General features: G+C 39.5%; 1 pseudogene; it reads right to left on the bottom strand.

Annotated features, from left to right (window-relative positions):
• Window positions 1-3,222: 3,222 nt before the first annotated feature.
• LOC136858884 (5S ribosomal RNA) lies at window positions 3,223-3,341 on the bottom strand (annotated as a pseudogene).
• Window positions 3,342-24,829: the final 21,488 nt, after the last annotated feature.

The following is a 24,829-nucleotide window of genomic DNA, read 5'->3' on the forward strand; positions in this document are numbered from 1 at the left end:
TAAATACAGCATTTTACAAGACTTTATTGTAGATGTATGTTGCCTTGGTTTTTAAAACTATGCCACACTTCACAATGGACAACTTTCAAGCTTACCTTTCAGCTAGTAATCCCAGTATGATATGGTAATGGGAGAAACATGATATCCCCCCTACATTATAATAAATAATTACACTGAACGATTATTGTGGTAAAGTATTCATGGGCCGCCTCTGTGGTGCACTGGTTAGCGTGAGCAGCTGCCACCCCTGGAAGCCCGGGTTCGATTCCCAACTCCGCCACGAAATTTGAAAAGAGGCACGAGGGCTGTAACGGGATTCTATCAGCCTGGGGAGGTCAACTGAGTAGAAGTGGGTTCGACTCCCACCTCAGCCATCCTCGAAGTGATTTTCCGTGGTTTCTCACGTCTCCTCCAGGCAAATGCCGGGATGGTACCTAACTTAAGGCCACGGCCGCTTCCTTCTCCCCCCGCCCCACAAGGCCCCTGTTCAGCATAGCAGGTGCAGCCCTCCCTCACAGTTGTATCCCCCGACCCAATGTCTCACGCTCCAGAACACTGTCCTTGAGGTGGTAGAGGTAGGATCCGTCACTGAGTCCGTGGGAAAAACCAACCCGGGAGGGTAAACAGATTAAGAAAGGAACACAGTACTCATGAGGATGCAATAATTTTAAAAATATGAACAGAATGAGGTTGTAACCTATTGTAGGTCCCTATGATTTTAAGGTTTCCTGTCATAAATATTTATGTCCATCGTTTTTATTCTAATTTACGCTTAACCACAACAGCCAAGCAGGGTAACGCTCTTGTTCTGATTTCGAGGCCTATTCGTATGTCACTGTGCGATGATTTCGAACTACCCTACAATCAACTGATCGTGATGTTGGCCTCGTGCCGCAATATGATGAAGTGGCAGTATTCGCTTTCATGCTTCAAACTTTCGACAACGGTCTTTAATTCTCCCCCAGCGATTCTAAAATGCGCATATTCTACACTTTTCGTCATTTAAAGGCCATGCCCCCTTGCTTGTGTGACAACAGGAAACATGGCGGACGTTCGTTCTATTAGGTTCACCCAGGCAGCGCTTCCGCCTCTCTATGTTATTCTAGCTCGTTGAGTGAGGTAGATAGCATAAATAGGTCAGTAGGAGATTGGCACTTAGCATTTTAAATGTTAGAAACGTCAGCTTGTAGTAATGATTTCATTAGACATGCTGACAGGGTAGGATGCAGATGTAGGTGTACATTTAGGCAAGTGCGTTTCTCTCACTATTCACGCATAGCAGGGAATGGTAAGGAATGAGGAGCAAGAGAGACCAGGATACAACCGTAAAGGGGATGGTAAGGAATGAGGGGCAAGGGAGAACAGGATATAACCGTAAAAGAATGGGTGGGACGGGCCCACCCAAAAAATGTAAAAGGGAGAAATGTGAGAAGTGGGATGTGTTTATAGATCTGTGTATAATTGTTCAGTTTCGTTTGCTTCAATGATTATTCTGTTTTGCAGAGTTGGCCCTTACATGTGGACTGGTCATCCGCCCATGTAGGGGACCGTTCAGTAGATTAGTGGTAGGGAAGAGAGCGGCTCCAGCTTTATGTGGCCGGCCGCAATGGAATGGTGAGAGAAACACACGATCATCTGGTAAGTTGTGGGGGTCCTTCTTAGGGCTCCACGGATAGGGCCGGTCGTGTCATCATCGGGAGGGCGGCTTCTTCTCACCAGGGGTGATGACACGGCCGAGCAGCAGCGGTAGATGTTCTTAAGTTTAGTTCTTGTCTTTACTTTAGGATTAGATTATAGTGTTACAGGGTTGGCCCTTACATGTGGACTGGTCATCCGCCCATGTAAGAGACCGCTTAGTTGATTTATTTGGAGTGTTTATAGATCTGTTTATAATTGTTTAGTTTCGTTTGTTTTAATGGTTCATTCTGTCTCATGTAGTGGCAACTTAATAGAATTATTATAGGGTTGCAGGGTTGGCCCTTACATGTGGACTGGACATCCGCCCATGTAAGAGACCGCTCAGTAGATTTAGTTGGTGAGTTTATGGATCTGTCTATAATTGTTTAGTTTAGTTTATTCTAATGGTTCTTTTTTTCTGTTTCTTGTAATCTGGCAATGTGAACATGTATCTTGGGCGAACAGCCTGTAATGTTCAATAAATTACTATTACTATTACTATTACTTTTTAGAAACTGCCTCATGCCTGCTTTATCACCCATATGGTACTGCCTAATAGTCCTACTTTTAAGACCTTCCTTTCTATCACATTTATTTTTGACTACGACAAAAACAGCTTCATGGTCACTAATACCATCTATTACTTCAGTTTTCCTATAGAGCTCATCTGGTTTTATCAGCACCACATCCAGGATATTTTTCCCTCTGGTTGGTTCCATCACTATCTGGATCAGCTGTCCTTCCCATATTAACTTATTTGCCATTTGTTGGTCATGCTTCCTGTCGTTCGCATTTCCTTCCCAATTGACATCTGGCAAATTCAGATCTCCCGCTACAATCACATTTCTTTCCATGTCATTTCCCACATAGCCGACTATCCTATCAAATAATTCCGAATCCGCGTCATTGCTACCCTTTCCCGGTCTGTACACTCCAAATATATCAAGTTGCCTATTATCTTTAGAAATGAGCCTTACACCTGGAATTTTATGTGTCTCATCTTTAACTTTTTCGTAGCTTACAAATTCTTCTTTCACCAGAATGAATACTCCCCCTCCCACCATTCCTATCCTATCTCTATGATACACACTCCAGTGCCGTGAGAAAATTTCTGCATCCATTATATCATTTCTCAGCCATGATTCAACTCCTATTACAATATCTGGTAAATATATATCTATTAAATTACTTAATTCTATTCCTTTCTTTACAATGCCTCTACAGTTCAACACTAACAATTTTATGTCATCCCCACTTGATTTCCAGTTCCCTGTTCCCTTATCACCGCTCCCTAGGCCACCCTGTTTCCCTTAATGTACCTCCCTATTACCCTTCCAAACAAATTTCCTAACTTATTCGTACCATTGCGGTTTAAGTGAAATCCAACAGAGCGCAGATCCCTATCTCCTTCCCAGCCATTAGGATCTAGAAATTTCTCTCCCAGTTTCCCACATACCCACTCCATAGTCTCATTTAAATCCCCAATCACCCTCCAGTCAGTATCCCTCCTACACAGTATTCCACTAATAACAATAAAGGGAATTGAGCCAACGGCACGTGGTGTTCCCATGCGGTCCCCCATCCAAGTACTGACCACGCCCAATGTTGCTTAACTGCCGTGATCGGACGAGAACCGGTGTATTCAACATGGTATGGCCGCATATGAAGGTTACATGAGCATTTCTGGACGTAGCTTCACTAATAAGGTATTGGACTTGATACATCTTATAGGAGTAGAAACGTATATTTCCCCCCGGAAATGTGGTACCTAACCCTTGGGAATTTCATATCAATAATTTGCGCATGTCGTAATTGATCGCCAACGGCCGTAGCCGTGTTGAAACACCAGATCCCGTGAGATCCCCGAAGTTAAGCAACATTGGGCGTGGTCAGGAGTTGGATGGGTTGCCGCGCGCTGTTGGGGGAGGAGCGGAAAGGAACTGGCCATCCTACCGCACGTAAACTCCGGCTCAGGAGCACCTCTGCGGAGGTTCGGACCTGCCTTCGGGCAGAATAACCCTTACCTTACCTTAATTGATCACGCTATCTCCCCTTGTATTCTAATATTTCACCAATATTTCAATATACCACTTGCTATTGCCTGCATTTAAGTTTCTTTCTTCCTTCCGACTAGCCAAGACTCGGCTGCATATCTCCTAATATGTACGTAACATGCCCGGTATATTAATGCATCTGATTTTGCAAATCACACGGATTTCCTTTCATTTAGATAAATTAGCCCGTGTGATAGAGATGATCGGCAAGTAAACATTACCTTTTATGAGACGTTTCTCATCCTCTTCAGAAGAGATCCTCAACCATTGTTTTTATAATTAAACTATATAAGGCTTCATCATTGATACCACAGTTGGTTTTGAAAGCGATAAAGTTCTGCCATTGCTAGTTGACCAAGTAAAAGTGATGATTTATGAGCCCATTGTGAATTATTTCAAGAACACATGCTTTTTAAAGACCATACCGTTATCCGGCTCCTGGTAGGCTGCACAAGAGCTATTCCTACATTGTTTTGTGACCACCCCTGAGCTGCATGTAGGATTAGGGAATATCTCTGTTGGTAAATTATTCCTACCCCTGAGGGTAGGAAAATGAATACGGAATAAGAATACAAATATTTGTCCTTTTGAATTCCAATTTTTATTCTGTTTTCTCCTTTTCCTCCTTTTGAAAACTCCATTTAAGCTTATTAATCAACTAATGTCATTCCACGCCATTCTTCTTCAAACAGCTCGTAAGATGCTACTAAGTCGGGCAGCTCATCACCTTATTTTCAAGACTTCCTAACACAAAGTTTGCAACATTTTTGTAACAGTACACGTTTGTCGAAAAACACAGAGAGCAAATCGTGCTGCTTTCCTTTCGATTTTCTCCAGTTCTCAAGTCAAGTAATCCTTGTGAGGTTCCCAAACACGGGAACCATACCTATTTGGGGTCTTACTAGCGGCTGATACTCTCTCTCCTTTGCATTCACACTACATCCGCCAAATATCCTCATAACTACAGAATATGAAGAGATTCGTAATACTTTTTTACAGCCTTATGTGATTACCCAAATGAGGAGGATCTTCCCTTATATAACCACCTATGTATTTATATTGATCCCATGAGATACTGCCACTCCAATAACACAGTAATTAAAAGTGAGGGGAATTTTCCTCTTGGATAAAACTTACAACCTGACTTTTTACCCAGTTTACCATCATACTGCTGTCCATCTCATAACCTTGTCGAAGTCTATTTGGAGTAGCTCGATCTCCAGTAAATTATTTACTACTCTATACAATATAATCTCATCCGAAAAATGTCTTATCTATGATTCCAGATTTTATAATACTCTCTCGCAGTATCGCCATCTCAATCATTACGGGAGCAGATAATGGTTCAAGAGTTCTAATATTTTCTGAGTTCTATTTTCTAGAAATGTAGTCACCCATTCAATCAGTCTTTTGTCCAGTCCAATAGCCCCAGTGATCTTAAGTAGTCTCTCATGATGTACCCAAACATAAGTCTTGGGTAATTTAAAAGCGAGACAATCCATTTTAGATAGATAATATATTTATTCTGGAAAAGTTAGGTGTTGCTGTCCCCGTCTTACACTTAACCAGTAACCTAATTGGAATGATAACTATCTAATTACAAATCATTAAGAAGTAACCTATCTTAAACTTAAAAACTATATTGAACTACTGAACTGTAGCTACCAGTAACTACTTGTACATTAAAAGTTATCAATGTCAAGGGGAAAGAGCGCAATATTACAGAAAATGAGTACACTTTTGATGATATACATAATCAATTAAGTTATAAAAATAAAAAAGACATTTACGAAACAAAATAGAATTATCTGTGGAATAAAAGTCACTGTTGTACTGTGAGTATCCACCCAATTTGAGAAAGGTACAGGTGAAAGATAAAGTAGACGAGGGTAAGACGATTTTAAAAAAAGAGGACGAGGAAGTAGGAGAGTAATTATGTCTTGCTACCTTGATAGTTGTGTCTTTCTATCAGCTATTTTGTGCATGCACGCTTACATTTCTTGGACACTGATACCCCTCTAACGTCTTGTGGCAGATTGTTCCATTCACGAATTGCAATTACTGTTAAAGAATTTCCATATACTGAGGACTTATGATTGGGTGTGATAAGGATATGCATGTTCTGTGCTCTTGTGTTTATTCGTGGTGTAAAGAGAGATTGTAGAAACGTTCTTTAAGGTAAGAAGGAGAATTGAGATTTAAAGTTCGTTGCAGTAAGGTTAGACAGTGATGATTACGCCTGTCTTATAGAAGGAGCCAGCCGGTTTTGGCGCTGGACGATGTCTCATGGTCTGGGTATTTGCGGTTGCAGATGAACCTCACACATACCTTTTGCGAGCGCTGTAACTTCTGTAGCGATTCATCAGTGCAGTCATCGTAAACCATATCCTAGTAATCAAGAATTGGCATAACCTCCTGAATCTTATATATCAGCTATATTGCTGGAATCCTAGAAGTTGAGTCTCACTTAAATAACATTCTACCGGGTGAGTTGGCCGTGCGCGTAGAGGCGCGCAGCTGTGAGCTTGCATCCGGGAGATAGTAGGTTCGAATCCCACTATCGGCAGCCCTGAAGATGGTTTTCCATGGTTTCCCATTTTCACACCAGGCAAATGCTGGGGCTGTACCTTAATTAAGGCCACGGCCGCTTCCTTCCAACTCCTAGGCCTATCCTATCCCAACGTCGCCATAAGACCTATCTGTGTCGGCGCGACGTAAAGCCCCTAGCAAAAAAATAACATTCTCTAAACTCGAACAGCCTTCTGTTAAACCTATTAATAATTTCGCAATCGTGTCTAATCATCATCATCGTTTTTATCATTTTACAGTTCCATTTTCCCGAGTACTGTTGACTAGCCTCTTCCATTCTGTCTTATTGAGATATGTTCTGTTGTTAATGATGTCCTCCAGTGTCCTTCCCCGATCTGCAATGTCCATCTTTGCGCTGTCCATCCAGTGGGTAAAGCCATCCGTTTCCTAGCCACATGTCTCCCCAAGTTAATATATACTGTCCTTGTTGGCTCCATCCTCATTACATGCTCAAACCACCTCAGTCTGGACATGCTGATCCTATCTAACAATGATGTAACAATCCCAGATTCCTTCCTAACCACACCATTTCTCAACTTGTCCAGTTTGGTTTTTTGAATTGTGGACCTAAGGAACTTCATCTCGGATGCCTGCAACCTTGATGAGTCTTCCTCAGTGAGGGTGCAGGTTTCAATACTATATGTTAAGATTGGTATGAAGTACTGATTGAACACCACCGGCTTTGATTTTGTTGGTACTTTGGGATCCCAGAGGAGTGTTCGTACTTGCTGGTAAAAGGAGAGCTCTTCTGCACTCTATTTGTCACCTCCGTTGTGGCTAGTGTATCTCGAGATATTACACTGCCGAGGTATGTAAAGCTTTCCACACTTTCTAGTGGATGGTTTCCTAGCATGATATTCGCTGGTCGTCCCGCTCTGTTTATTGCCATCACCGCTGTTTTGATTTCGCTTATCCTGAGACTGAACTCCTGGAAATTAACCTTCAATTCATTGAGTCTCGACTGCACTTGTTCCTCATTTTCTCCGCAGATCATAACATCGTGTCTAATATAATTACAAAGAATGCATTCCTATAGCTTAGAGTAGCGTAGAGTACAAAGGCTTGCTGTAGATCGCCTACCAGTCCAAGGACGACACAATAGAAGGTGGATGTCTGTACTAAAAGGTTCTTGAAAAACAAAAACAAAAACAAAAAAGAAACAGGGCTGATGTAAATGAAACCTCCCAATTAACAAAAAATAAAAAGTCAAGCATGAACTGCATACAATCGGAACCACAAATCAAAAATAAGAACAAAGAATAATATGGACGTTTACTCGGTGAGGGCGTGGGAAGCTTTAACAGAGTTAAATCAAGAGAGAGAGTGGTCACTCTTCCTCTAAAATACATTTATAAAATAAAATGTAAAACACCCAAGGGACCTCAAGAAACATAATCACCGGAAGAAGGAAGTTAATCCGACTCCAGCCCACACAGTTAAATCAAAAGTTTGAAAGGAAAAACAAGAACGTTAAATTTTCGTTAGAAAGAAATTGCACACGTACCTTTAGTATTCCAAGGTCTTCAACATTCCCGATTCCCCTAACCTACGAAGGCTCTATGTGAGGGGTGTATGAAGGACTTAACTTTAAATTAAATAAAGAGAAAAATTAGCAATGCGGAACAAACATTGAATTAAATAATTAAACACTTCTATGACATGATACTGAATAGGATTTTGGGCTTATGGCGTGTCACGAAAATAAGGTGAAAGCATCCATGGCAGCACTTTTATAACAGGTTACGTCTTGATCATTCTAGATGTGCCACCACTCAAGTAAATTTTTGCATGTAATTGCGATTGACGATCACATGTAAAGGCGGTAAATTAAACAATGTGGTTTTCTAAAGAAAAGTCTTTGCATTAGAGATTAATTAAGCACAAAGGTAGGAAAGGAAAACCTCAACATTTCCCGCACGAAACTCCAAATAATTTTAACATGTTAAAACCAAAATAAAATTTTCAGAATTACAATTGTAAAAAGGAAATTGACCTAGAGAAGACTGCACCATGAGTCCACACAGACTCCGCCCGTTTCACAAGAAATTCATCCGAGTAATAAGAATAAGAATAAGAATAAGAATAAGAATAAGAATAAGAATAAGAATAAGAATAAGAATAAGAATAAGAATAAGAATAAGAATAAGAATAAGAATAAGATACTCTTTCCAAGTTGCAATAGAGCATCCAGGTAATCCGTTCACACACGATGATCACATTTTTACAGCATTAACATTTTAAATTTTACTACGGAAATTTTAGTCTACAGTAAACAGTACCGCGGTGTTCGCCTCCTTGGCTCAATAAACTGCATGTTGGTCTTCCGTTCAGAGGACCGTAGGTTCGATTCCCCGTTGGGCCGAGGATTTTTTTTGCGTATGGTTGATTCCTATGGCTCGGAGATTAGGTGTTTGTGTTGGTCTTAATGAACTTCTCTTCATTTGCAATACAACACACCACACTATTAACCACAGAAACCCGCAATAATGGATACATCTCTTTATACAGCGTTGGCAGCAGGAAGAGCGTCTGGCCGTAAAACTGGATCAAATCATTATCAAGTGCCGATCCCAACAAAATGCGAAGAAGACCAGGAAGAGGAATTAAACACTACTCCTATAATATGTAGAATTTGATAATATCGTAAAATTTTGTTTTCTCATCAGAATATTATTTGTACATGAATTTCGCATGAATTCCATGGCTAAATGGTTAGCGTGCTGGCCTTTGGTCACAGGGGTCCCGCGTTCGATTCCCGGCGGGGTCGGGAATTTTAACCATAATTGGTTAATTTCTCTGGCACGGGGGCTGGGTGTATGTGTCGTCTTCACCATCATTTCATCCTCATCACGACGCGCAGGTCGCCTACGGGTGTCAAATCAAAAGGCTTGCACCTGGCGTGCCGAATTTGTCCTCGGACACTCCCGGCACTAAAAGCTATACGCCATTTCATTTTCATATGAATGTTCTTAAACATTCATTTATTACTCAATTCATATTTTTAAGAGCAGAAGAAATAATCTCATCAACTTAGCCCATTTAGAAAGTTCCATTTGTATTACGTGGAATGCACGTTCTAATTTATGTGTCCAGTTAAATTGTCTGAGTTGTAAAATTTTTCTCGTGGTTCTGTGGTACAAAGAATGAAATATGCTGCTGAAACCATGCATTGTGGAAAATTAACATTTGTCTTTTGCTAATATTTTGATCTATACCTACGCACGATATGTTTATATCTTGGCACTTATACCATTTGGAGTGTCAAGTAATCAATTAAGTGTGGAAACGTAAAATAATAAAATAGAGCACAACAGACTGAGATGGATGGACAAATTAAGAAATATGTACAGTAGAAGTCCGATAGTCCGGCACGTTCGGGACCGGCCCGGTGCCGGATTACCGATAATGCCGGACTCTCGAGCGGTACCTCTTACTACGATATAGGTTAAGGCGTACAGCGAAGACAGCTATAACACGGCGTTTTGCAGTAAAATATTGATCAGCAGAATCATTAGTTTAATAGCACACTCCTCTTTTCAAACGTGTTGTTTCTTATTGCCATTCCATAATAATACCGGAATTCGTCGATGTTTTTATCTGTAAGTCTTCGTTGACCATTTAGCGTCTCTCCATCTACAACTTCTCTTTTTCTTCTGTCCGCTTCAATTTTTGAAGGTATGTTCCCATTCGTTTGTGAACGTGACCCATACATTCAATTTTTGAAATCTGTTCTTTCATCATATGGTTGTCTTTCCAGTACTCAGTGTAGCACGCAGCCTTCTAGACTGAATATTTCCAGAGTTAGAGATATTTAAGTAAGTCTGTGCATAACAACTGGACTGTATGAGATACATTTGCACTATGAACTTAGAAATAATAAGAAATGCACTTCCAATGGTTTCGACAAACAATGCATCACATTGTGCAGGAGAGATCATTATTAAGAGATAATAACATTTTAAAAAATCCTGGAATGGTGCCGGACCATCGGGCGTTCCGGACTGTCAGATGCCGGACTAATGGAATTCTACTGTAATGTCAAAGCAAAATAAAGATTTACAAGGGGCAGGGAAGAGAATCTGAGGAAGATTCAAATTAAGATTGTTTACCCTGCTATAGAAGAGCATATCGAAATTGGACCTAGAAAAATGCATGGATGAGGATTGGTGGAAATATCTGTGAATTACGATGTGTTACAAGGACATCGGTTACTATTTTGGGCAGATTTTGGAACTACGTCAGTAGTGCCATGTTCTGTATTAACAAGTAATCAGCCTTTCCGCTCACTGGTCCTTGACTAGGGAGATAACACCGAGCCTTTTTTCTTAAACGTCATCGGTCAGAGACATTGTATTAAACCCGTTATAAAACAAAACAAGCCAGGAAGTTTGTGGTCAAGAGATTTGACACATCCGAGATTTTAGACTTAAAATAATGGTGGTAAATGCACTACAAAATATAGGTTGTTCTTAGGAAATAAAGAAGGAAAGGAAGCAGGAAGGCATTATTAGCAAGTTATAGGCTAGTAATCATGCGAGAATACATCAAAGCCTTGCCGCATATTAACGGCCTTGTATCACATACATTTTTCGTGAGAATTCAAGGAAGACCTCCTAATTAAGGCCACGGTCTCTTCCTTCTGCGAAAGACTTTTATGACACTTGACTAAACTCGCGTATTTTGAACATGGTTTATTAAGGCAATTTTAATAGGAAATAGTCGCAATAACATAACGATGAAGAGTATAATACAATAGAAAAAACGTCACTTTACATCCAGACGCTCACCAAGCATTTTCTGCTGGTCCTAGCAAGTGAGTGATAACGTTATGCGTCTGAGTTACAACATTTCGGCTGCAATATGTCTTTTCCCGCCAAAATGATCTTTCCGTACGAAGTGCCTGTTTGTTCGAAAGTTTTCATCCTCATCTGAAGTAATATTGTCAGAATCCTGCATCACATCCATGGGATCGTCTCCTATTTTGTCTATGTCAGGGTTACGGTACTGATGATGCTTGGTATTTGAAGGGCCTAGCATCTAGGTCATCGGCCCCAGTTACGGCAATTTCTGTCATCTGATCTACCTCATCTTCATCATTATCATAGTATATAATATCTATAAATAATAGTATATATCTAATGCAGTATCATGATCCTCATCCCACCAGTCCATTTTGTGAGACTCATTGCCAATCCCGTTACAAGTCACTGCTAGCCATAACACCGATAGGTGCGCGGGCTATTAGCGAATTACAACCAAATTTGAACCTAAATAACACAGACACACTTCCAGTGGCAAGTGCCAACTCACACTAAATCTCCAGAAGTGTGGCTAGAAGGAAGGTACTGAGAGTCTGCCCTGTACATCACTAAGAACCTGGGAGTACCAACGAATACAAAATGGTTGGGCTACAACTGAATACTGTAACTTTAAAAAAATGTAACATCAGAGAAAGTCAGGAAAACAAGTTTTATTGCATGGTAATGTTTCAAAACAACATAGCACACAAGTTTGACCAAACGTAGATGCATAGAAACAAATTAAGCAAGTACATTTCCAAAGAAAACATACTTCAGTACAAAACACATGAATGAAAAGTGAAAACTAAGAATGAATATGTGTAGGCCTACCCTGTTCTTACAACTAATGAATGTCTCAACTTTCGTACACACAACTGCAAACCTTCACCGTGAAATTGTGTAATTACGTTGTTTGAGTTCTACTTTGTTTTTGCATTTTAGTCATCTTAGTATTATCAAGTGATATCTTTACAATGTTTTTTGATCACAGTAAAGGCAGTTGTATATAATGTGTAAAAATTGGAACAGACACTTTTTATTACACGTAGAGCTACCATTGTTGATACAGTCAGCTCCATCTTTATGTTGTTCTGAAACTCCCTAACATTTTTTCTAAGTTACAAGCCCTTTACACATACATTGGTTGTTACATAGACCCGTTTTCACTGAGAAACCTGAAAGTTTCAATTTTGGTACTTAAACCATTTTTAATTATTGGTATTCAATTGTAGCCAGCCCGCCAAATGAAGGGATGAACAATTATCACCACCACCACTAAAATTGAAGCCCTTGCTGGCAAGATGTAGTGTGTACAGTGCGCTATGTCTTCTGGTATGGGCTAGAGCAATTTGTTACTTTCATTGACCTGTCTAAGTCTCATCCTTGTCTTTGACAATGTGAAAGTGACCGAGGTATGAGCAATGTTAGTAATACCATTCCTTATGCAGCCAGTCCCTGTTATGAATGGTGTGAAAATATCGCTCATAGGGTCGGTTGGTGCATGCATTTCAGTGGGCTTGGCAGACTGATATGCAACAGCAACTTCTGGCTCAGTGAAGAAAGCAACGGGAAACTACATCACTCCTCATTTCCCTAGTATACCTCTTCAGTGACACCTAGGCTATCAATGATAGCTTTTGGTGGAGCTGTAGAGGATCAAACCAGCCTTCGGGCTGAATGCCCAACATACACTAAAAACGCATTTGGTGGTGTTATTAGAATATCCAGGCAGCCTCCAAGTTGAGGATTTAACAGACAGGCATTCACTAGTAATCATTTGCAGAAGTAGAAGAAGAAAACAGTTGTTCTCATTTTCCCACAAATTTTCTTCCTGCGACTCAATGCCATTTTTACAAATCACTTAAGGTACGGCAGCATCTAGATAAGAGGAAATTATGACGGTGATGAAGATGGATGCTTCACGCTGGATATCCCTGACGTACAAGTAACTCACACAGTAGTTATGAATGACCTCCGCATCATGAAGTAGCTTTTAATAAGCGCACTCGTGCAGGGTGAGATTGTGTGAGCTGTTACTGGAAAAAAAACAGCGACCTCCATGCAGACAGTCCATCAGGCACCGTCTTGTGGTGACAGAATGACATTGCTTTAATTACGAATAGAAGAAGTGCGCAGATTACTCGTCGGCCTTCGCAAACATAAGAGTCTCCATCATTGAGAAAATAGTAATTTTAGGTTCAACTCTTTTGATATACTGCTACGCATCATGCGATTTCCTAATCGCTGGATAAGAGGACTGTCAATTAAAGGAAGATGTTAGAGCTGTCAAACGTTTTTATAGTAAATGTGATCATTTTTGGCTCATTCTTTTTCTGTCCATTTTAGTAGGTCTGTAGTGCGTCTCTGTTGCACCATATAAAGAAATATTTTGGTAAGAGGAATTAAATGGACAACCAAAGATAAAAATAAGAAAAATGAGTTTTGTACTTCGGTTGCCGGCTGTCTCCAGATTGTGGGAATAGGAATTTGTATTTTACTTCAGAGAACTTTACACGCGGCCTTCTCTTAATCCAAACAAACATGTATGTATGCATACACATACATACATACATACATACATACATACATACATACATACATACATACATACATACATACATACTGAACCCATGACCTTTGTGCCCTAAGAACATTATGTATTAAATTGTCAATTGGTATAAGAAGTTCGATTTCTTGATAGCGCGGAGTTGACACGTGTCGAAGAGATGGCTACCTTCTGCCCCACGCTCTGGGATACGTGACGTCATTCGCACGTGTCGACGGCGGAAGAATCTAAGTCTTTTGTGGGCTATTTCAGAAGAGCGCGTGTGTATGGCGTACCCAACCCAAGTCGACAAAATATAGTGCCTATCAAATGAGGTCATTTATACAGTTAATTGAATATGTATAAATTTTAAATGTCCATGAACACTACCGCCGGAATTGTAGCAAGTATGTAGTCACCTTCGAAATTCTTATAATTACAGTTTAGTTAAGTCAGAAAAGTTATGGAAATTTTCTTGGCGGCAAAGGAAGATGCCCGGAGAGAGGGGGTGGTTTCTATAAATAAGAAGTGACGCCATTATGAAGCCCCTGCATTTTGTATCACGAGGCTGAAGACAGAAGTTTGAGCTACTCTGTAAAATCGAACGACAAAAGTAGAGTAAGTCCAACCAATAGATTTTAGCTGATGTGGCTGGGGTCTTGACTCCATGTGGACGGTCAAGGTACCGAATAAATTTGTATTTGATAAAGAAAGTAATTCGTGTGCGGAAATAATTACAGTCCATCGTGTGTGCTCAACAAGAACAAGTGAAGGGCATTTTTATGCTTTATTTCCAGGAAACCGGAAGAATAAAATGATATGTATAGCCAGAAATGTAAAAATGGCTAAATAAAAATGCCAGGGTCACAGGTGAGCCCTATGATGAACGCTGGCGTGACATAAGGTATGTGACTTACCATTTTACCACCTATTATATCTTGTTTCATGATGTCTAAATTATATGTATTTGAAGGGGGTATATACGACGCAGTTGGTCGTCCCTATGTGTTTTTGTAAATGTCAGAATACGACGAAAAAGGGTCATTTGTTTTATTTTCCACTTGGATAATTTTTCGAAATCTTGCGAGTGCCGTATGATGTTGTAAAACAAGGTTAGTAAATAGGGTTTCGAAGTGATATCGCGTCCAGTGTAGATCGTAATTTCCGTGTGTTTATTGCCTATATTTTGTGATGCCAAATTAAGATGTTCATTCGACGTAAACATTTTCTGTCTGAATTTTGACGTAAATAATATAAGAAATCCATGGTTACCCATTTTCAATCGAGTGGAAGCGCGCTGTCGGGTGAGAGTATGGAGTGATGAATTTGGTTACGGAGTGAAATGTTTTTCTACGCCAAAGTGTGTCTGACTGACAATAAAATAGATTTAGTAGAATTTTACAGTCATTTTCGTGAAAATCCAGTTATTAAAATACGATATCATTTTATGCGAAGTTATTAATTATTAAAGCACTGTGCGTTATATAACGTGCTCCTATTTTTTCTACTATTCTACGTGATTCTACGTCTGCTACGGCTCGACATGCTGCTACTAACCTCTGTGTGTGTGCTCTCTTCGCCCGTGCAGCTGGTACTGTTCGCACTGTTGCCCTCCCTCCTTTCCTCCCCTATCACCTCGCTGCGCAATGTGTACCTTCTGCTCTCGTCTTTTCTGGACGTTTCCATCGTAATATAAATAAGGCCTGCTCTGGGCTCTATCGGCGAGTTGGATGAAGAAGACGACTTGTGTGGAGGGAGGACTTTCTTTTATTTGCGCTAGCGGCTGGTCCGTGTGCAATGTTTTTAAATTGGTGTTTGTTGTTCGTGATTGAAGCTCAAGGACTGCTGGACGGGTGAGCGAAGTTTAAATCTATATTCTCTTCCCATACTTAATTTTCTCTTTAAAGCTGTATTCCCCTATTTCTTCATGCCGAACTGGCTGCTAATGACTGTTCACGCTACCAAATATCACTAGCCTGAGCTGTGGACATTGGTGTTTGTCATGGAAGTACACTACGGTTTTTTTCCAAATTTCGCTTTCTATTACGTGTAAATCACAGTGATATGAACCATTGGATACTAAAAGACTTGGTGAACAAACGCAAGAATAGGACTAACTGTATTGATATTAACGCCCAGCTTCTGTTCGAGTTTCAGAATGATATTAAAACTTGTAGGTTCTATCTTACCTAATCCCTGTTGCCAGCCCTAGGTACTGTTCTCTTCCTCGTTCTTCCTTTTTTCCCACGTTCCTGTCCCGGGGTTCTCTTTTCTTTTCTTTTGCGATTGTACAGTGGCCTATATGCCTTTTCAAAATCTTTTAAAATTTTGTATTAATGGGTAATATCTGTTTAGCATTTGTAGGATACTCCTAATGAAAACTATTGTAAAATTCATCTCTTGTTTTGGTTCTAGCTGTTTTGGATAGAAAATTGTGTTATTTAATGGTCGTCCCATTTATTTTAAAAATCCGAAGTATCTATTTTTTGAAAATATTGTTGCTCTCTTTAATCATCTGTTCACTTTTTTGGCATGTAAAAATCGTTTTTGGTATTTGTTGTAATACATTATTATTATTATTATTATTATTATTATTATTATTATTATTATTATTATGAAAAAGCAGTTCCTTCTCTTTCCCTGTTTTCTGTCACACGTATTTCCATGCCCTTTATTATCTGTACTTACCTCGGGTCCCTTTGGAAAATGTAATACATTATTATTATGAAAAAGCAGTTCCTTCTCTTTCCCTGTTTTCTGTCACACGTATTCCATGCCCTTTATTATCTGTACTTACCTCGGGTCCCGTTGGTAAATGGACACAGTAAAATGCTTCCTTGTGCGCTCTGCAAAAACGGTTCACTTTGAATCTGAAATTTGAGTACTTGTATACGCATAGATTTTGTGGAGAGCAGCAATCCTTTGTGGCATGCCATACTTTAATGGGATGCTGTTTGTTTATGTTACCACGTTAGTCGGACTAGTGTCCAAGTTCATAACTTGGTTGTGTTCTCTAATGATCCCTGATTATTTGTGAATGCACTACTATTTTGGCTGTATTTCATAGTTTTCATTATTGGCTTATTGATTTTTCATCTCCCTACTGCTACACCACTATTATTCTGAGTGTACATGGTTACCCAGGCACGACACCCACACCCAATGTATAAACCGTGAGAGTTATTAGACGTCGTGGATTCTAGTAAGGATTTTATTCCAGTTCTTTTGTCAGTGATAGTCGTGAGTTTAAGAAACAGAGGTTAATTTTGTCGTGTGAGTCTAGAAGAGATTTGTGAATAAGGTGTTGGAGACCTGTCATTGAAGCCGGGACTTGTGGAAGCCCGAGGAAGATTTTGTATAATGTTTGGGGATGGAAAGTAGATGTAGGGAATTCATGGCGGTATTAATTTGCGACGTGTACAATTAGTGTGGGCATTTTGAAGTATAATCTATGTGCATTTTGTTGTTCAGAATGTGGTATTTGTTTAATTATGTCGGCAGAGTTTAAAGGTTGCATTCTGAAAGGCCAGTCAGGTAGAACGAACAGATGTCTCATATCACTGCCAAGCGAGGGTTGGGGCGAAAGGCCGTCAGCTGACAGGGGTTCGCCGCTCGAATAACAGAACATGCAGAGTGTGTTACGCATTGAATTGAGATTGCATTTATCGGCAGAGGATAACGTTAAATGTTGGATTTAGTTGAAATTTTCATCCGGGAATAACATGTGTGTTATTAGATACCGTAAATTTGTTTCATTGATAACGTAATGTGCATTTGAGACCACAAACTTAGAGTATAATGAGCAAGGTTAGCCAAATTCAGGGTTGTCCAAAATATAGAACGGTGGTAGTGATGATTGTTTTGTCTGTGAGGTGTGCGCAAACTTTATAAAATGTTATGACGTGATATGGCATCGTAATTATACGGTGAATTACTTTGTTTTGTACGTAATTATTAGGGTTATCCAAGTGTTAATAATGGCTAGGGTTAGATTAGATTTAAAGTGTGAGGTCATGAAACAAGATATAAACTGGACATGAATGATGTAATAGTTCTTTTCCAGCTATCGGAATCAACAGATAAACCTCACAGGATTAGAAATTTTACGTCACAATTGCGTAGGAATTTGTGAAGAAACCATTAGTCCGCGGAGATAGAATTTGTTGTTCTTTAAGATTTCATTAAATCATTTAAATTTATTTAATTATTAAATTCAGTGAAACCGCATTTTGAAATAACTTTAAATCAAGCGAATAACTTGGAGATGCATTCTGGAAATCTTAGTTTGTTTTCTGGGGAATGTGTAAATGTTAACGTAACGATTAAGGGGACATATTCGAAGGTAATGGATTTTACTGTCACGAAGTATAGTGAGCATTGTTGTGTTGCATGATTTGACTTTGTTTGATTGAGCAGAAATGTGCTGGGTGAGTTCGTGTTACGAGGTCTGGACCATAAAGAATCACTATTATGGTACATGTAGTCTCACATGGAAGCCGAATTTAAGGATTTCCAGACTTTCCTTTCTTTAATTAATAATTGAGACAATGGTTTCTAGTAAGAATGCCCATCAGGCAGTTACGTCAAAGGCTCACACCAGTGTTCTGACATTCTATGTAAAAATGATTGTCCAGTGGACACGATTGAGTTAAATGAAACCGTTGATAACTCAGGAATACTTCAGGAATTACTTGAATAAATAGAAACTTTTTTTAAAACTAACCTTTCATTTTAGATAGATTAGAATTACTGAACCTTACCTTTACCTCAGCAAGTGACGAAGAACCCGATACGACCCAAGAGACAGATCTCATGAACTTTTGCTGATAGGTAAGAAAGATAGGTATCCTTCAGTATGGGCCAAAGGGTTCAATACATACATACTATTTCCATTCCGGGGTCGCTCAGTCAGAGAATGAAGTTTCCCAGCGTGGTCCGTTCGTGTGACTGACTTATACTATATTGGGACATTTTATTCAAAATTAATGCAATGAAGTGGCGTATTGCTTTAAGTGCCGGGAGTGTCCGAGGACTTGTTCGGCTCGCCAGGTGCAGGTCTTTTCATTTGACGCCCATAGGCGACGTTCGCGTCGTGATGAGGATGAAATGATGATGAAGACGACACATACACCCAGCCCCCAGGCCAGCGAAATTAACCATTGATGGTTAAAATTCCAGACCCTACCGGGAATCGAGCCCGGAAGCCCTGTGACCAAAGACCAGCACGCTACCCATTTAGCCGTGGAGCCGGACTTAAAATTAATATAAGAGGGGAATGTAGCAGGATAGGCTTGTGGCTAAGACCCCTTCTCAACTGGTTTGTCGCCTGCTGGAGCGGATATCTGTGTCAAATTTAGACTACCAACTGTTCGCTTCACAGCATATAATACAGAATGAATAAATTCGCTCGTCCAAATACAAATTTACACTTTTCTTAAAAAACGACCAGTTCAGACGGGGACATTATATACACGCACATGCATACATAGATATATACAGTCTGCAAGCCCCTGTGGATAAACTGTGCAGCTTGCAATGAGAGATAATGATATGGACTCAATTACAAACGTAAGTAATATCTGGACAATCCTCTATGCGACCTATGATCTGCATTTAGGGTTGTCGTCAGATGGCAGATTCCATATCAACTGTTTAAACATGCTTTTCTTAAATGATTTAAAAGCATTTGGAAATTTAAATTATTCCTATCTATATATTCCTCTTTCGTGGTGGTGGTTGCGGTGGTTGTGATTATTGTTTTAAGAGGAAGTACAACTAGGCAACCATCTTCCATATAACACTAATCAGAGAGAAAGCAGGAAAAGATCCCGACACTTCGAAAAATGAAGATATCGGACGAAGAAAGATAAGGGGCACGAAGAGCGTGAAAATGAAAGACTCCCTAGTATTCGCCACCTAATACCGTCGGGGTCGGAAAGAACAAGACTTTACCAAGGGAGGTCCTATAAACGAATATTTGTCTCAATTTCTCCTCTTGAATTCTAATTCTATCTTCATATTGTAGCCGTCCAAATGGTGCCTTATGGGAATGAATGGAGATTTGATTTGATTTTGTTCGCGTAAATTTCATGCATACGCACGGACCAGTTGTCAGCTGATAGCCAGGCCGTCCCGTTGCGAGCATCGAGAGTCGGAACTGGGTCGAGCGGTCAAGAACACGTGAGCTACGTCACAGCGGTGTACTCGTCACGCGAGAGAAGCTTGGAGAAAGGGCGACAGATTGCTGGAATGATCCATACTCTCGCAAGAGGGGACCAATCACATCTAAGTACAAATCTCGAACAACAGAAACTCTAATCGGGGAACTACGTCAACTTACTTGTTCTTTGGTCGAGAGATGAAATATAGTACGAAATGTAGTACGGTGGGAATACAGTGCGAGTACGATATAATACGGGATGAAGTATGATGAACAGTCATATTCTTATAGTATTTTCTGAAGAAGAGAGAATATGTCAAGGGACGAACTTTTCTCTTGAAAGGGTCTAAATGATATAATTTTTTTTTTTTTTTTTTTTGCTATGGGCTTTACGTCGCACCGACACAGATAGGTCTTATGGCGACGATAAATGATATAAATTCGTCTGGAAGTAAACGTCTGGAAACTTCGAATATGTTTACCTAAGTTTATGGACTTGTTCTCTAAATGTTCTAATGAATTTATATTTGACTTTGAATTCTAATTTCATTCCACGATTCGTGTGGATTACTACGTTCCGAAGTACATTTGGAACATTTCAAGTCGTTGAGAGGATATTATTATTTAACACGTGAACTTGTGGAAACGTACAACATAGATTACTACAGCGCGTGAGTCGAGACAATTTTAAGCAGTTTACGGTGTGTGGTACGCAACTGTAGGACATCTAATCAAGAGAATAACGAGGAGTTAGATGTATTGGACATTATTCTATGGTACCAGAGGAAATAGAGCATCAACTGTTGTACATCTTTGCATGAAGTGTTAAACAAGTTAGTAAGATACTGCACAACTTAGGGATGTAATACAAGTGGATCAAACCTCTAATTTGAATCTCATTTTCAGCCTAACTACGAGAGCAAGATCATCAGCTATGGATCAGCTAGGGAGAATCTCTACAAGAATTCCAATGAATTATTGCCGCAACTTCATATTGCCTGACTCTACCGATATCATCTACTTCTAAGCTGTAATTGTGTGAGCCAGCAAAATGAACTTGTAAGACCCAACGTAATCGAGACAGGAGACCTGGGTTCATGTCTACACAGCCCAGCTGAATCTGTCTGCATCGAAAACACGAGTACCCAGTAAACCATATATTTTCTTTCCTGTAGATTTTCGTAAGATTATATTCTAGATTGACTGATTTCTTTACTATTAGTTAGATTTGATTTTCTCTCACTTTAGTGTTGGTTAAGTAGAGCATGTGTGTTGCTAGTTCATTTATGGTATATGTGTGTTATTTAGGATCTTCAAAGATTGTCACTGGTATAATGAAGCTATAATAATAATAATAATATTAATAATAATAATAATAATAATAATAATAATAACGACGGAGTATTTTATACCGGGCGAGTTGGCCGTGCGGTTAGAGGCGCGCGGCTGTGAGCTTGCATCCGGGAGATAGTGGGTTCGAATCCCACTGTCGGCAGCCCAGAAGATGGTTTTCCGTGGTTTCCCATTTTCACACCAGGCAAGTGCTGGGGCTGTACCTTAAGGCCACGGCCGCTTCCTTCCAACTCCTAGGCCTTTCCTATCCCATCGTCGCCACAAGACCTATCTGTGTCGGTGCGACGTAAAGCCAATAGCAAAAAAGAAGTATTTTATTAATAATAATACGTTTCGTATTCGACAGTAAAGCGATGATTTAAATTAGAATATTTATAGAAATTGAGTCGTACTCTGACTATTTAAAGCTGATCGTAAAACTTATTCATTCCTAGACAACCCCCTGCGGGTGGAGGACGCACATATAGAATTCACCCGCGGTATCCCCTGCCTGTCGTAAGAGGCGACTACAAGAGTCGACCAAGGGATGATTGAATTAGAACCATGAAACTGCTCTTGATTCGTACCATCATGCGGGGAACACCATGGGTTGCCTGTACTTGCGAGTAGTACCACTAAATTGGTACGAAATAGGTTTGTGATTAGTAACAGTAAAGAGGCTGGCCTGGGGGGTTTCCAGTACCCGTGCGTCGTACCCATGTGAGCAACACCGCGGGTCTGGGCATAGCCTGTGAGTTGTACCGCTATATGAGCGGCACCGTGGGTCTGCGTTGCGTGTGATTAGTACCCACTATGTGCGGAACACCACGGGAATACCGGCGCCCGTGATTAGTACACCTAGGTGGGGAACCTTATCGGTTTGCGTTGGCTCTGAGTGGCGCCATTGTGTGAGAAACACCATAGGTCTGCTTTCCCTGTACGAAGTGCAATCCTTGTGAGCAGTACCGTCTTCTGTGGAACACCGTGAGTCTTCGCTACTTTTGATTAGTACCCCAATATGACAAATGCCATGGTTCTACTTTACTCGCGACATGTACCGTTCTGTGGGGCCTCCTTAGATGTGGAGTTTGCACCCCTTTAGACATCAAGCATCATTGTGCTTTATAAGTGGTCCCTTGGTCAGTAATAATATTATTTACGAATTTTTTTCTGAGTCTGAACAACTGTTTTTTTTTTTTTTGAGTTCATGTCCATCCATTCATTCATTGATTCCATTCTTCATGAAATTTTTTATTTTATTTTGGTCAGTGGATGATCTTTTTGTTATTTCATTTCGTACCATTAGGGGCCGATGACCTCGATGTTAGGTCCCTTTAAAGAACAAGCAAATAAAAGCATTCCTAGACAGCCACGGGAAATTTATTTTATTTCTTCGGAATATTTCATGAGATCGAGAACAATAATCATGGAAATAAAAGTAAAGACTTATGACGAGAAAATAAAGCATGTTGTTGAGAGATATTTTTTGTTGAAGTGATTGTTGAAATGCCGAAAATGCTCAAGTCAACTGTGATGAATTGAATCCATACGGCGAATGATGGCTAACTGTATTGAAATGGAGTGAATTAACCGCGAACTCAGGACCTTTGTTTTTGGATAGTATGCTCTATATTTCTAAATAAGGATTTATTATTATAAATGTACAATTTTATTAATGATTAAGTAATTGAATACAATCGAGCGAAATATCAGGAAAGAGAGAATAAACCAAAGAATCTGAGAAAAGAAAAAGAAATGTAAGAATTTGAAATGTAAGATCTGAGAGTGAATCTGTTGAGAATCAAAGAAAATAATGGATGAATGATTAAATTATAGTGCTGCAAAGGAATTGAACTGTAGTGAGATAATAATCCCAATCTCAATTAATTTCTTAATGTCAGTAGGAGAAAAGTCTCGTAATTTTAATGAAATGATACAAAAATAATAGGGTTTAATTGTGACATAAAATTGATTATAGGAGGAAACGTTGCCCGTAATTAGTTATGAACTAGATATGGTAACATATGACTTATAAAGCCTAAAGCATGTAAATCATTGCTGATTTTAAATCAAGACGTTGTGTAAATTTACAATAGTATGGGCATGATTTAGTACATGATTTGAATAATGTTCTAATTTATAAATGGATGTAAATAAAATTAACGATAATCTTGAGATTGATAGGGAACTCTACATGGTAAAATGAACTATTCTGAAGGTAGAGTGCTCAATTTCTAACAAGGAGTGTATCATTGGAAATTAATGGATTTAATTTGAATGCAATATTGTTAATTGAGTATTAAGAACTTTCACTAATGTTGAAATTTTAATTTTACAGTTATTTCGATTCTCCATCGATACCTGAAGAGAAGTAATTGATTATAAGAAGTTTAATTTTGAGTAAAATTTAAAATCCAATAATGAAGTTCAAGAAGCATCTACTTGTAAATATATTTTTTCCTTTTCATTCAGGAAAATGAATTTAAGGGTTTGTTAGAAAATGATGTCCAGAAATGTATATTTTGTTAATAAATGTTCATTGTTGTTTTGTTGGTGTATTTTATTGTGCCAGCTGTCACCTATCCTGTCACCAGTGCCCAGCGAATATACTTTACTAAAAAGTAATGTCCCCTTGGGACTCTCGTGCAGCCGGCTGAGCGACCCCAGAAAAGGGGACAATATAGACAACCAAAAAAACAAACAAAAAACAAACGAATTTCGTGCCTCGATTGCCGGCTATCTGCAGATTGTGGGAATAGACGTTTCAGCATTTCCTATCCTATATTCATTAACTCCGTTCAAGCTCATTCGTCTACTGATGTTATTACACACCATCTCTCCAGTAATAGCTCGACACATACATCTTAGTCGAGCAGCTCGTCGCTAGTCTTCTCTGCCCAAAATTTCCAACACTTTCGTATTACTACTCTTTTGTTGAAAATCACCAAGAACAAATCGAGCTGCTTTCTTTAGAATAATGTCCAGTCCTCGAGCAAAGGAATCCTAGTGACGTTCCTAAACACTGGAACCATACCCTAACTTCAGCTAGCTATATAGTCTTGTTAAGTTCCACGCCTCTTCCCCTACTTTCAGAAGTTTAAAGACTGAAAATACTGAACACATTGGCCCTATTTGCAACCACCAGTTTTCAGCAACTCGGTAATAATCCATCTTCTCCTGGTGCTTTGTTGTTCTGAGTCTGGATTTGGTGTGGGTTTTTCAAAGGTGAGTTTTTCTTTCGATCATTCATAGTATAAATGGTCCTCGAAACAATTTGCTAGGAGTTCACTATATTATTTGTTTCCAGAGATCCATCCGGAGGCGTGAAACAGAGACTAGATGCCTGGTAATTTGATAATTCTTGTCTGAGTGTTCTGTTGAAGCTCCGTGTTTTGTATATCTTAAGATCTTGTTCGATTTCTGCCAGTCTATTTTGACCATATTTTCGTTTTCTGATCTGATGATTTTTGTGGGGTTGCCGATTTAGATGAACAGTATGGGCATTCCAGTTCTGCCAGATGTTAATTCTAAGTTCTATGGCATTGTTAGAGTTGTTATTCCGCCATCTATGTTTGCGGTTCCTGGCGGGTATGTTGAAATTTGGGGTAGCTTTCAAGAGTGTGTGTTTGAGTTATAGCCTGTTAGAAGGAGAATCGTTGGATATATTCGCAAG

The sequence above is a fragment of the Anabrus simplex genome, chromosome 1 (genome assembly GCF_040414725.1).
Source record: "Anabrus simplex isolate iqAnaSimp1 chromosome 1, ASM4041472v1, whole genome shotgun sequence".
NCBI lineage: Eukaryota > Metazoa > Arthropoda > Insecta > Orthoptera > Tettigoniidae > Anabrus > Anabrus simplex.